This window comes from Panulirus ornatus, chromosome 14 (assembly GCF_036320965.1).
Source record: "Panulirus ornatus isolate Po-2019 chromosome 14, ASM3632096v1, whole genome shotgun sequence".
NCBI lineage: Eukaryota > Metazoa > Arthropoda > Malacostraca > Decapoda > Palinuridae > Panulirus > Panulirus ornatus.
Window position 1 is genome coordinate 58580634 of NC_092237.1, and position 14849 is coordinate 58595482.

At 45.2% G+C, this 14849-nt stretch overlaps 1 protein-coding gene across 1 annotated transcript in view; it reads right to left on the reverse strand.

The window, feature by feature from the left end:
- The window catches only part of LOC139753466 (tyrosine-protein kinase Dnt-like), a 236488-nt gene that overhangs the window by 203878 nt on the left and 17761 nt on the right, over window positions 1-14849 (reverse strand). The gene's annotated exons all lie outside the window — the stretch shown is intronic.

The window sequence follows — 14849 nt, forward strand, 5'->3', positions numbered from 1 at the left end:
TGTGTGTGTGTGTGTGTGTGTGTGTGTGTGTGTGGAGGTGGTGGTTCTTCTTTTCAAGGGTAGGAGGTGTGTATATAGAGGTGATTCACCGGTAGAAGAAAGGTATGAGTTATTACCTTACGGATATGAAGGTTCTCCTACGCGGAAAGAAGGAGTACCATGCGATGTAAACAGATGGTTATGAGGGAGAAAACGGGTACATAACAGAATAAAACTCTAACGCAACGCACTTATATAGACAGATCATGAGTGCGTGTAGAGGGAAAGTCAAACTAGACCGGAGTAACGCACTCATAGTAGACAGAGCCATGAAGTTCAAGCAGGAGAAAGGAAGTCTTTCAACACACTCTTTGTCGTGTGGTGTGTGTCGGTGTGTGTGTGTGTGTGTGTGTGTGTGTGTGTGTGTGTGTGTAGGGCAGGTCGAACTGTTGTGTGTCTTACATCATGCATAGTATGGTAACGAAAACTGAGATATACCTTAAGTATACACAGGATAAATAGAGATAAGGTTTCCACAACACAGAATGGTTTCTTACAAGGAAATATATGGACCCTCGATCAAAGGAAGATCACATGAATATAAACATGGTTGAAAGGACTGTTATATAAACCTGGGCTCACAAGACGATCACATAGGCACATAACATTGGGTCAAATAACAGTCACATACACCCGTAAACCTTTGCTCAAAGGACGGTCACATAAACACATAACCATTGGTCAAAGGTCGATCACATAAACACATAACCATGGGCCAAAGGTCGATCACATAAACACATAACCATTAGTCAAAGGTCGATCACATAAACACATAACCATGGGTCACAGGTCGATCACATAAACACATAACCTTTGCTCAAAGGACGGTCACATAAACACATAACCATTGGTCAAAGGTCGATCACATAAACACATAACCATTGGTCAAAGGTCGATCACATAAACACATAACCATTGGTCAAAGGTCGATCACATAAACACATAACCATGGGTCACAGGTCGATCACATAAACACATAACCATGGGTCAAAGGTCGATCATATAAACACACAACCATGGGTCAAAGGTCGATCACATAAACACATAACCATGGGTCAAAGGTCGATCACATAAACACACAACCATGGGTCAAAGGTCGATCACATAAACACATAACCATGGGTCAAAGGTCGATCACATAAACACATAACCATGGGTCAAAGGTCGATCACATAAACACATAACCATGGGTCAAAGGTCGATCACATAAACACACAACCATGGGTCAAAGGTCGATCACATAAACACACAACCATGGGTCAAAGGTCGATCACATAAACACATAACCATGGGTCAAAGGTCGATCACATAAACACATAACCATGGGCCAAAGGTCGATCACATAAACACATAACCATGGGTCAAAGGTCGATCACATAAACACACAACCATGGGTCAAAGGTCGACCACATAAACGCATGACCTTGGCATGTCTAAGACCGTCATATAAAGTAATTCATTAAAACTATGACATGAAATATTTTCGAAGCATAATTATAAACGTCACTTGTTATTATCACTTCATTAGTACATTAATTAGGTGTCCATTACGTTATGCAATTAATTGAGAAAAAGGAATTTATTTCCTCGGTTCTTATCGGCTACAGAACAACTGTTTATACACCACCTAAAAAAAAAAGGCATTTCCAAACAATAGATAAAAAAAACCACAACTGATAGACAACATCAAATGATTGACAAATGACAATAAAAAAAACGAATAACAAATGAAAAACTATAATCAATAATTAAATACGTGGGATAAAAAAAAAGAAAATGGCATTCGGGTCTCGTGCAAATTGTTTAAATCCAATAGATCGTTTTCAGTCATTCTGTACACATGTTTTGGCCATTATTTTTTTTGTGGGGAAAAAAAGGACAATTTCGTTTAATTACAACCCATCACATCCAATGCTTATTCAAATGGAATGTGTATAAGTCATTAATTCAATTTATTAACCATATGCAAATATGTGGTCTCGTTCCCATACCCAGGTACAAGAGTTTTTGTTATCAAAACACAGACACACACACACACACACACACAAAATAATTATATATCAAAACGTTTGGAAAGAACATGTGTTACCTTGAGTACCCCCAGAGTCGACCAAGTTTGAACAAGGCCCTCACAGAACTCACCTGAAATCACCAAAACTTGGATTAAAGGAAAGGAAATAAATATCTGTGGGTTATGGGAATGAACACTGACAAAATTCTACACAAAAGTGTATACTATGCTGTTGGCAAAAGAACAAAAATAATGTGTATTAGCTACCTTCAAAGACCTGTTCATTATGACCTGTGAATTCAACACGTGATAAATCTATTCCTTTTCATCTCTTCCTTCATTTTTTTCCTCTTCCACCATTACGACCTCCACATAAACCAATATCCTATAGACCAGCACTTGGTAGATCAACATCCAATATAAACCATCTTTATACAAACCAATATCTCGTAAACCAGCTTACGGTAGACCAAATAAACCACCTCCTCCACGTCAACCCAACACACCCCGTAAACCCAAAACACCCCGTAAACCCAACACATCCCGTAAACCCAAAACACCCCGTAAACTCAACACACCCGTAAACCCAACACACCCCGTAAACCCAACACACCCGTAAACCCAACACACCTCGTAAACCCAACACATCCCGTAAACCCAACACATCCCGTAAACCCAACACATCCCGTAAACCCAACACATCCCGTAAACTCAACACCTCGTAAACCCAACTCCCCGTAATCCCGCTCCTCCTACGTTGACTCACAACACCTCCATCAACGGAGATGTTAACTAACTCCGTGAGAGACACGGCATCTAAGCAGTTATAAACAGGTACACAGCACCTGCTCTACATACTACCACCCTCCCCAACCCGCTTCTCTCTCTCTCTCTCTCTCTCTCTCTCTCTCTCTCTCTCTCTCTCTCTCTCTCTCTCTCTCCTTCAATGTAAGTGGCCCGGCCGTCGCGCCCAATGGAGCGACCACAAGGGGCTATTGGCGGAAACAAACACAGGTCCATTGGGAGCGGCTCAGTGTCGCCGTGTGTGTGTGTGTGTGTGTGTGTGTGTGTGTGTGTGTGTGTGTGTGTGTGTGTGTGTGGGGAGAGAATGGGTTGGGGAGGAGGTTCACGGTGTCCCCCTGCGTTTCGGTCTCCTGCTCTAATTAATATGCCTGCGCTCGTGAATGGTCGTGTGGGGATAGGATCCAGGACCTCCAAGGAAACGTTTCTGTGGAGAATCCCCAAAGAAACGTTTATGTGGAGAATGCCCAAAGGAACGTTTATGTGGAGAATCACCAAGGAACGTTTATGTGGAGAATCCCACAGGAAACGTTTACACGATCCCACCCGAGAATCATTGTTCTTAAGGTGGGTAAAAAAAGAAAAAAGACGTCTGGATTTCTCTTAAAGAAACAGTGAGAAGTGTAGCGAAAATCGGTACGCCACTTACGACCAGCAACACTTACGACCAGCAACATTTACGACCAGCAACACTTACGACCAGCAACACTTACGACCAGCAACACTTACGACCAGCATCACTTACGACCAGCAACACTTACGACCAGCAACACTTACGACCAGCAACACTTACGACCAGCAACACTGACGACCAGCAACACTAACGACCAGCAACACTTACGACCAGCAACGCTTACGACCAGCAACACTTACGACCAGCAACACTTACGACCAGCAACACTTACGACCAGCAACACTTACGACCAGCAACACTGACGACCAGCAACACTAACGACCAGCAACGCTTACGATTAGCAACACTTACGATCAGCAACACTTACGACCAGCAACACTTACGACCAGCAACACTTACGACCAGTAACACTTACGACCAGCAACATTTACGACCAGCAACACTTACGACCAGCGACACTTACGACCAGTAACACTTACGACCTGCAACATTTACGACCAGCAACACTTACGACCAGCAACACTTACGACCAGCAACACTTACGACCAGCAACACTGACGACTAGCAACACTTACGACCAGCAACACTTACGACCAGCAACACTTACGACCAGCAACACTGACGACCAGCAACACTTACGACCAGCAACACTTACGACCAGCAACACTTACGACCAGCAACACTTACGACCAGCAACACGTACGACCAGCAACACTTACGACCAGCAACACTTACGACCAGCAACACTTACGACCAGCAACACTTACGACCAGCAACACTTACGACCGGCAACACTTACGACCAGCAACACTTACGACCAGCAACACGTACGACCAGCATCACCCAACCCAAGATCAGTCTGACCTGTATTTACAGGACAAACACCACTTGCGTTACAAGGACGCACAACACAGCCACTTCGACAATATTCCTGTAGACTACACTCTCCTGGGAAACACACACACACACACAACACACACACACACACACACACACACACACACACACACACACACACACACACACACACACACACACACCTCTTACCACAACAAAATAGAATTTCGTCATGAATATCTAACCCCACAAGTCTAGTGGGAACTCTTCCTTCCCGTTCATATCGGCCAAAAAATAAGTTTAGTTGGTCTCTCCTTTCTTGTTCCTGCCAAGATTGCTACACGACGGGAAAGATGAGATGGGGAAACCTGGTGGGTCTCTTCCTCCACCAGGGATGGGGGGGTAAGTCGAGGGACGGACGAAGATACCAAGCGATGTCCCTGGACACGGGGACTTGAACGGGACTTGAACCTTTTAAGTGTCCCAGGACCAGCGTTAGTTGAGTCAAGTGTCAATGGTTAGGAAAAAAGAAAAAACCCAACCCAGGAAACGACTTGTTTCCATTCCCATACACACCGTAACAGCGATCAATCTCTCTCCATAAAAGAGCACGACCATCCGGAAATCATTCTTCAGCTGAGCATTACACACTCCACAAAGTATATAAACCCTCTACATTCCACCACAGAAAGGTCTTTCCTTGCGGTCGTCAAATAAGAGAGGAGATCCAAGCTTGATAGCACGTTATATCAAGGTCTTACACCCGTGATCAGGGTCGTAACGTGATTGAAGACGACGGATCTTGGAAAGAGAGAGACACACACACACACACACACACACACACACACACACACACACACACACACACACACACACACACAAACAAACACCCTCGAGACGAACTGATAAATGGTGAGTTTCAAGACAAAACTATATCATTTGACACATATTGGGAAGTTCGAGTCCATCCAATTTCCTTTTTTTCCACCATCCTTCCTTCCTTCCTCCTCCTCCTCCTCCTCCTCTTCTTCTTCTTCTTCTTCTTCTTCTTCTCTTCTTCTTCTTCTTCTTTCTCCTCCTCCTCCTCCTCCTCCTCTTCTTCTTCTTCTTCTTCTTCTTCTTCTTCTTCTTCTTCTTCTTCTTTCTCCTCCTCCTCCTCCTCTTCTTCTTCTTCTTCTTCTTCTTCTTCTTCTTCTTCTTCTTCTTCTTCTTCTTCTTCTTCTTCTTCCTCCTCCTCCTCTTCCCAATGCTCACATTACGGCAGTAATGTATGCCTTCGACAAATCTCAAGTTGCTCATATTTTGTCGTTGATCGCTCGAGACAATAAACATTTTGGCTGACCACTTCCGCAGGCAGGGAATGATGGAGGTGAGGAGGAATACCTCACCTCCTGATGCTCAGGGAGTATCGATATCTTCGTCAGGTAGGTCCTCTAGCTGAACACAACCTAGGAATGAGAAATCTTTACCAAATTCTATTCTTATCGAAATCATCTACATGTGGGTCTCTTGTCCTCTCTTAGAATAATCAGATCTTAAAATAATCAAATGTAATTTCTTTTCACATAAATGTAATCATCTACTCTCACCTATAAGAATTACATTTAACCTTTCTATCATACTTGTAATGGCATCTGAGTATATTAGAAACTCAGTATCAAATGAATTTTGAAAGTGAAATTATTCACAGATGCTACAAAGAATCATTTCATATCATTTTGGGTTTCTATGTATATTTTAGAATTGGACATTACCTTTATAGACGTCTTTTAAGTAAGCTTCAGGTGTGTCTGTTACCCCTCGCTGCACGGCCTGTGAGCCAGTCTCTCTCTCTCTCTCTCTCTCTCTCTCTCTCTCTCTCTCTCTCTCTCTCTCTCTCTCTCTCTCTCTCTCTCTCTTAAGGGCCAGTTTTACCATTTTGTTTGATGGCGCAGGTTCCAGATTCATCATATGCTGTGCAACCCGGCTTGTCTCTGGTACTGGCTGGGAGGAAGCTGTTGCAACATGAGTCCTCTTCACTTGGCCATTGATCCCACCTGCTCCTGTTAACGGTCAAAGTATCTTGCTGTTCCTGTTAACAGTCAAACTATCTTGCTGTTCCTGTTAACAGTATGACTATCTTGCTGTACCTGTTAACAGTAAAACTATCTTGCTGTTCCTGTTAACAGTATGACTATCTTGCTGTTCCTGTTAACGGTCTAACTATCTTGCTGTTCCTGTTAACGGCCTAAGTATCTTGCTGTACCTGTTAACAGTCAAACTGTCTTGCTGTTCCTGTTAACAGTATGACTATCTTGCTGTTCCTGTTAACGGTCTAACTATCTTGTTGTTCCTGTTAGCAATCTGACTATTTTGCTGTTCCTCTAAACGGTCCATATTTCTAGCTTTTGCTTTGACGCCATCTCACATCTCTCCCTCATCCCACAAACACTTTCCTTTTTTTTTCCTTCTTGTCGTCGTAAGTCCCCCGACCTCTGGTCTCCATAATCATACATGTTCCACCAGACTGTTATTATTTTCCTTTTTCCCCCCCATCATACAGGCTTCAAACGCTGTAAAAATTCACGATGGAAAAACCATGATAACCCATCATACCCCACCTTCCTCTGACTCCACTCATGTAATGTTGACACTCGCAATACAAGCGTCCTTGTCCCTCCTCACACTACGCTTGTGGTTCGTATATCACACCATCTTCCCAAGACTTAAGCTCCAAATGGCTAGGGAGACACCAGTCTGTGAGTACGTTTCCTTCGCCAGTGGATATAGATGGGGAACTGGGTCTTAGGAGACGATGAATCTACAGTGGGATATATTTGGGCGGTTCTCCATCTTAGGGGGAGACTTAGGAGAATTGGATGAAAGTTGACAATTAATCTTAATCAGTTAATGAATTGTTGTGCTATGTCTACATCTGTGTCTTAAACTGTTCACAGAGTATCTGTGTTACTGACTTTAATAATAATAATAATAATAATAATAATAATAATAATAATAATAATAATAATATGATAATAATAATGATAATAATAATAATAACAATAATAATAATAATAATAATAATAATAATAATAATAATGAATGCAATAACATTAGCAATAACAATAATAATAATATTAATAACGTTGAGTTTCCATAAATATCTAAACATACACATTATACACTTCAAACATTACGAATATGCCACACACACACACACAGACACACACACACACACACACAGTCATTCTCATGCCGTCACGAAAAACGAAGCTCTTGAAAGATAATAAGGCAATAAAATTACATTATGCATTATTTAACATTGTGGCCATAAACCGGGGTCCCCCCCATGTATAATTCAGCCATCACAAAAAGGGAAGAAAACACTGTCTCTCTCTCTCTCTCTCTCTCTCTCTCTCTCTCTCTCTCTCTCTCTCTCTCTCTCTCTCTCTCTCGGTATCCAGCATATCAAGCTCCGGGTCCAGCACTCCCCCCCCCCCTAGGGGAACCACCAAAGAACTAAACACAGACACACACACACACACACACACACACACACACACACACAACAATGTGATGGTAAACGAAAGTATTTCTCCACTGACGGTGGCCAGACCCAGGCTGGGCTGGGCTGATCAGCCACCCGAATGATTGTGCAGAAAGGAAGCAATTAGATGATTGGCCAAAAATGAGAGTGAAAATGAGGAAGTAGCAGCAGGCCGTAAGGAGAGAGAGAGAGAGAGAGAGAGAGAGAGAGAGAGAGAGAGAGAGAGAGAGAGAGAGAGAGAGAGAGAACAAGACCCCCTCCCTCCTTGCAGGCCAAATGACCACGCAACTTCAACGCCCCACAACACTACACACAGACCCGATGTAGATCGCGTTCTCCCGCGCATCCCGTCCACTGACCACCGTGGTCTTTCCTACGACAAACAGAGACAGAAAAAAGAAAAAAGAAAAAAGCAGAAAAAACAAACTTCATAATCTCTCTCTCTCTCTCTCTCTCTCTCTCTCTCTCTCTCTCTCTCTCTCTCTCTCTCTCTCTCTCTCTCTCCTAAAGAGCCAAGCGAGGCAGGGCGAGACAAGGTCATCTCACCCTCCTCAAGACCAGCGGAAGCCCTCCAGTACATAAAGGAGTAAAAAAGACAAAAAAAGAATAACTCTATATGTGATTTATGGGCGTGGAAAACTATGCAGGACTCAGGTCATAACCCCCACAAGACCAAGTGGTTACCCCAGGGACCATAACGACCGAGGGAGAGGTTCAGTGTGTGTGTGTGTGTGTGTGTGTGTGTGTGTGTGTGTGTGTGTGTGTAATCTAGGCCAACGCACATTAGCGATGCAGGATTTCCCGATCGACTCGGAGCCATTTACCCATACAAGAACAAGAGTAACATATTAGTTAGACCCGACAGACGTACATATATTCAGTGTGTTTTACATAAAAGAAACACACATGAACACTTGGATAACCACACACACACACACACACACACACACACAAGGCGTCCCAGACGGGGAGAAAAACCAGCCACATGCTCTTCAATGCGTCACATTCGAAGGACGTCGAAGACTCCTCCTCCCCACCCTCCAACTCCATGTTCTTTGGTGGTAAACACAACGACACATCACCCACAATACATCCTACAACTCCCCCTTTCAATAAGAGTCAATACAGCGCCACACACGTTTTCCATCTGTGCAACACAGTGATCCAGAAAAGGTCACTTCTCTCTCTATATATATACACACTTCATAACCTTCATCGAGGGCGATTACTCCAATCCGCAAACCTCAAAATGTTCCATAGGACACAAACACTCCATGACACTGTATAATAAAGACTCGTTTACTCGCAGGTAATAGATGTAACTTAGATACACACTCAAGGGGCCAATCTTGAAGGCTCATTTCCTTCTCCATAACTCAAGCTGTAGCGTTGTTCCAACGATCAATCAGGCTGTTTGGTGGCTGCGGCCTTAAGAGTGACGACCCTGGCTAGCCAGATGCATGATGAGACTCGACATTGAGTCCTGCTTCTGAAGGGTCGTACCATCGTGCTCAAGGGTCGTACCATCGTCTTCAAGGGTCGTACCATCGTCTTCAAGGATCGTAACGTCGTGCTCAAGGGCTGTATCATCGTCTTCAAGGGTCGTAACGTCGTGCTCAAAGGTCGTACCATCGTCTTCAAGGGTCGTACCGTCGTCTTCAAGGGCCGTACCATCGTCTTCAAGGATCGTAACGTCGTGCTCAAGGGTTGTAACGTCGTGCTCAAGGGTCGTAACGTCGTGCTCAAGGGCTGTACCATCGTCTTAAGGGTCGTAACGTCGTGCTCAATGTTCGTAACCATCGTGCTCAAGGGTCGTACCATCGTCTTCAAGGGTCGTAACGTCGTGCTCAAGTGTTGTCCTACCTTGCTCAATACGCTAGCCATGTTGGGTCACAGGTGTTAATCCTATCATCACTTTTCAATCACACTATATAACGGAAGGAGAGGTTAAGGTGCTCTTCCATCCCCATTCACGTTATCCTACACAGCCTTCTGTGTCTATAGCTGCCACAGGAAGCGACAACTTCCCACGTGTAGTAGAGTGGGAACTTGCACATTTCTCTACGGTAATGTTCAGGTATCATGACATATCTCTTCCTGGAGTTGGTGAAGACTTTATGTTTCCGAGATTATCTTTCTTTCTGTACTTATTAACTCGAACTTCGGGGTCGAGTCAGTGAGGGGAGGAGGGAGGTGCTAACTAAGGGACATGGAGCATTTTCCGTCTGGGTGATAACTCAAAAATGACTAAAGTCCTGATGATAATTAATCCCATATAAACATAAGCTTCAAGATAAGTGATCCATGATAACCACAAACTTCCAGACAAATGAATACACACTAAGATAGTCCTACTACGCAGGGCAACTGAACTCCCAAGATAACCATAAACTCACAAACAACCACACTGTGGGGCTACCACACACACACACACACACACACACACACACACACACACACCTATTTACTAAAAATCTTATGACGACCATCTTAAAAACAACTCTCCCAGTTATGATAACACTCACGGCAATAGAACACTGCCGCTCCTCCTCCTCCTCCTCCTCCCACAGAACAAGCCCTCCCTCCCACTCACCCACCCTCGCCCTCCTCTGGGGAAGGGAGGCAGCGCCCCAAAGTTGTAGGATTTTAAGGCACCGCCGGAGAACTGACAGTGTTGCAAATTGACGTCAACTCAAATACAGCGTGAAGTTGATGCTCGATGTAGAGCTTGGAGCAACCTGACGCCTTCATCATGAGGACCTATAACTTGGCCACACCTCCGCCAGCGACGACGGCGCTCGGGGTTTTCAAACAAACGTTGTGGGGGTTAGACGAAGACCAGGCACTCTCATGACAGTCGGCCGCCTGACGCGGGTGAGAGAGAGAGAGAGAGAGAGAGAGAGAGAGAGAGAGAGAGAGAGAGAGAGAGAGAGAGAGAGAGAGAGAGAGAGAGAGTCAATAAACCCACAAGACAAATCACCACCAGCTGGATGCCTCCCTCCCATCGATGCCCCTGAAGTCTCATTAACGTTTGTGTGTCGCTGAAATTCTGTTTTCCTTTACGGTTTCAGAGTTCTTCCCCTCCCGTCCTCACCGGTCGGGGATTTGGGTTCCTCCCCTCGTTTTCTGGTCTCTAGGAAGGTTCAGGACTTGCCCTTGTTCTCTAATCTTATGCTGGGTTCAGAGTATCATCTCGTTCTTTTGGTTTCCCCAAGGGTTTCAGGACTCCCTCCTCGTTCTCAGGTCTCCTTTCGGTTTCCCGACCTGCTCCCACACTATCCCTCCCTCCCTCCCTCCCTCACACTGTCTCACACTTCCTCCTCCTCCTCCTTCACACTCTTCCTCATCCCCCACACACACACCCCTCTGTCACACTGTCAGCCACCTGCCTCCTCCTCCTCCTCTTTCCACTGACATCCCCTCGTGAACGGATTATTTCCACACACACACACACACACACACACACACACACACACACACACACACACACTGCTGGCCACACGCGACGTCATCTTCACGCAACACTTGCCAACACGTCTCCACCAGCAGACGGGAGCCCCACCTCTATAATAATCCCCCTCATTAACTGCATAAACATACAGGGACCCATTTTCTTCCTCATCACTCACTCTACCTTCGCGTACTTATCCTCATTTTCTTCCTCATCACTCACTCTACCTTCGCGTACTTATCCTCATTTTCTTCCTCATCACTCACTCTACCTTCGTGTGCGTGTCCTCACTTTCTTCGTCTTACAATGATTATCAGAGACTCGTATTATCATCTCATCATTATCACACACACACGCACACGACAACACCGCCCTGCAGATACCTACACACACACCCACACACACCCACACACACACACACACACACACACACACACACACACACACACACACACACACACACACACACACACACGCACAGAGGCAGCTGAAGGGAACAGAGAATTGACTGGGAAACAACTCAGTCCCTTCACAAGACACCCGCAACAAAATCATCTTCAAACCTCCACCGTCTATGAACACCGGAGACAAATGCCATCGTGTAAACACGACAACCACACACCCAAGAAAAGAAATAAATCCCTCCACTCCACAGAAGCTGAAATGTCGAGAGAGCCCCTAGAGACTCCTTATAGCCCCTACCCTACCACCTCTCCTTCGTGGCCAAGACGCTGCTAACCACCACCGTCCGTATAGCAACACAACCCACCCAGCCGACCTCAGCGGATTCTCTCACTCCCTCCTCCGTCCCTCTCACCCGCCACTCACCCCTGTAGCAGCACCGACGTCAACATCATCATCAAGAGGTGTTCTTTCCCACCTCCGACCCCTCCTCCCTCATTCTCTCACCCTTCTCCCGCCACCTTGCACGACTCACTCTCTCTCTCTTACACATCTCTTTCTTCATCAGCCCGCCCTCCTTCGGCACCTCCGTAAACATCGACCCCCACCACCACCACCACCACCACTAGCTGTAACAAGAGGCATCAAGAATCATAGACTTAATTAACCTCGCCGGGAGCCCAGACACTGACAAGCTGAGATAATGTCACTTCTGCTTACCCTTGTAGATCTTAGACGGGGATAAACTGACTTGGATTAACCCTTGTTCCAATATGGATGCCCAGGCATAGGGTGAGGTGTGGGATGTGGGCAGATGATAAGAATAATGATATACTGGAGGTCCTGATAAAATAGAGAGAAGCGGGTCGCTCCTCGTATAAATAATGTCCAGATACACTATGGTCTGGACTATGGTCTTCAGGTGTGACAGAAAGACCTTATCAGACCTCTCAGGTAGGTGTGTGTGTGTGTGTGTGTGTGTGTGTGTGTGTGTGTGTCGCACCTGCCTGTCAAGCTGTTATGACAAACAAATGAAGTGTTACATCTTGATAAAAACACCAGTGGGACGGACGGACGCAGAGACATTCCCCAGTGTCAGTAGAGAGATATCCATACCCAAACCCCACTGAGGAATTCGCCGGTCAGTCCACACTGAAAATAAGAAGGTAAACATCAAATGATAAAAAGAATTCTGGTCTATCTTTGGGCTCGCGAGGTTCATTAAGGCGAACAGAAACGCCACCAGACACCCGACCCACTAATCCTGCTCAGAGACAGTCGATGGTGACAATTCATTCTGTGTGACAGGTAGAGGCGTTGCGTACTAATGAGAGGCGATTAAAACGACTATATATATATATATATATATATATATATATATGTATATATATATATATATATATATATATATATATATATATATATATATATATATACATATATATATATATATATATATATATATATATATATATATATATATATATATATTTCTTCCATACTATTCGCTATTTTCCGCGTTAGCGAGGTAGCGTTAAGAACAGAGGACAGGGCCTTTGAAGGAGATCCTCACTTGGCCACCTTCTCTGTTCCTTCTTTCGGAAAATTAAAAAAAAAAATGAGAGGGGGAGGAGGTGTTACCTGAATAAGCCTGCCTTTCAGTTACTCTGAAAATAACGCAGCTCTGGGCTGCAGGAACCTTAAGAGAGAGAGAGAAAGACTCCCTCTCTCACAGAAATTGGTCTCGTGGTAATTATCAAAGACATAATTAAATGCAATGGTCGACGCGGCAGGAGCGCCCCCCTTCGGCTTTCCACAAGACAGACTTGGGTTTACGTTGTTGCTTAGAAAGCGTCGTGTCTACGACCACTGCTACAGCGGGATGGTATACTCCTGTCTTGGGTCTGCTGCACTCTCTCTTGCGAATGTATCTTTCGTTTCCAGGGTGTGTGTGTGTGTGTGTGTGTGTGTGTGTGTGTGTAATTCTTCCACCATTCTCTTCCCGTCTCTCTCGTTTCTCTTAATCCAGTTAAAAGACCTAGAAGTCGTTTATATACACGCCTGAAGAAAAAAATGGAGGTGGTCTACGAGAGAGATAGATAGATAGATAGATAGATAGATAGAGAGAGAGAGAGAGAGAGAGAGAGAGAGAGAGAGAGAGAGAGAGAGAGAGAGAGAGAGAGAGAGAGAGAGAGAATAGTACGCCTGGCGTATACCGTCCCACTGGACGCCATATTCGCAGAAGTCCCTCCTCCTCACTGCCGGCCAACAACAGTGTTACCAACAGCAGGTTCTCATTATCCCTTATCATCGGTGCTGACGTAGACACTCCGGCCTCCCTGGTGCTGACAGCCAGGGACGTGCTGACGGGCCATCGAGCTGACACCGAGGGGCGCCGCCCGGGGGGTAATGGGTCGGCGTGTGATGACGCGGAAACTGTTGGTAGCAATGGGAGAAATGTCCACTTCATTTTCTACAGACTGCACACGGCAATGAGGATCCGATTATCTGTTTCTCAATCTTTCTCTCTCGCTCTCACTGTGATGGTTGGGCATTCTCTCTCTCTCTCTCTCTCTCTCTCTCTCTCTCTCTCTCTCTCTCTCTCTCTCTTGGACCACCTCACTCGGACCATGGGATCTTTGTGGTCTGTGTATCAGTATAACTCTCTCTCTCTCTCTCTCTCTCTCTCTCTCTCTCTCTCTCTCTCTCTCTCTCTCTCTCTCTCTCCCAAGGGCAAAAGCAGAGAACTAAGAGTTATATTGTCCAGGCGTTGACAGAGCCATCCCCAGCGGGCTCTCCCGTCACCTGTCTACATATTGGACAGCTGACAGGCACTATGTGGCGGGGAAGAAGAATGGAACGCATGTCCCCAAATGTCCTCACAACACCAACCCACACACACACACACACACACACACACACACACACACACACACCGATCACTATAAATCAAATTGACTATGTAGTCTGTTGACTGGAGCACCGCATGTGTCTGGGTAGTATGACTGGTTTGAGGGAGTACTTTACTAAATGAGAAGTTCGGGTTAGTCAACAATGAGGGAGACAGATGAGAGGGCTGGCTGTCTGGACTGTTTTTAGAGATATTGGGATGACTGTTTAGAGATAAAAGACGTCTGGATACAGACAT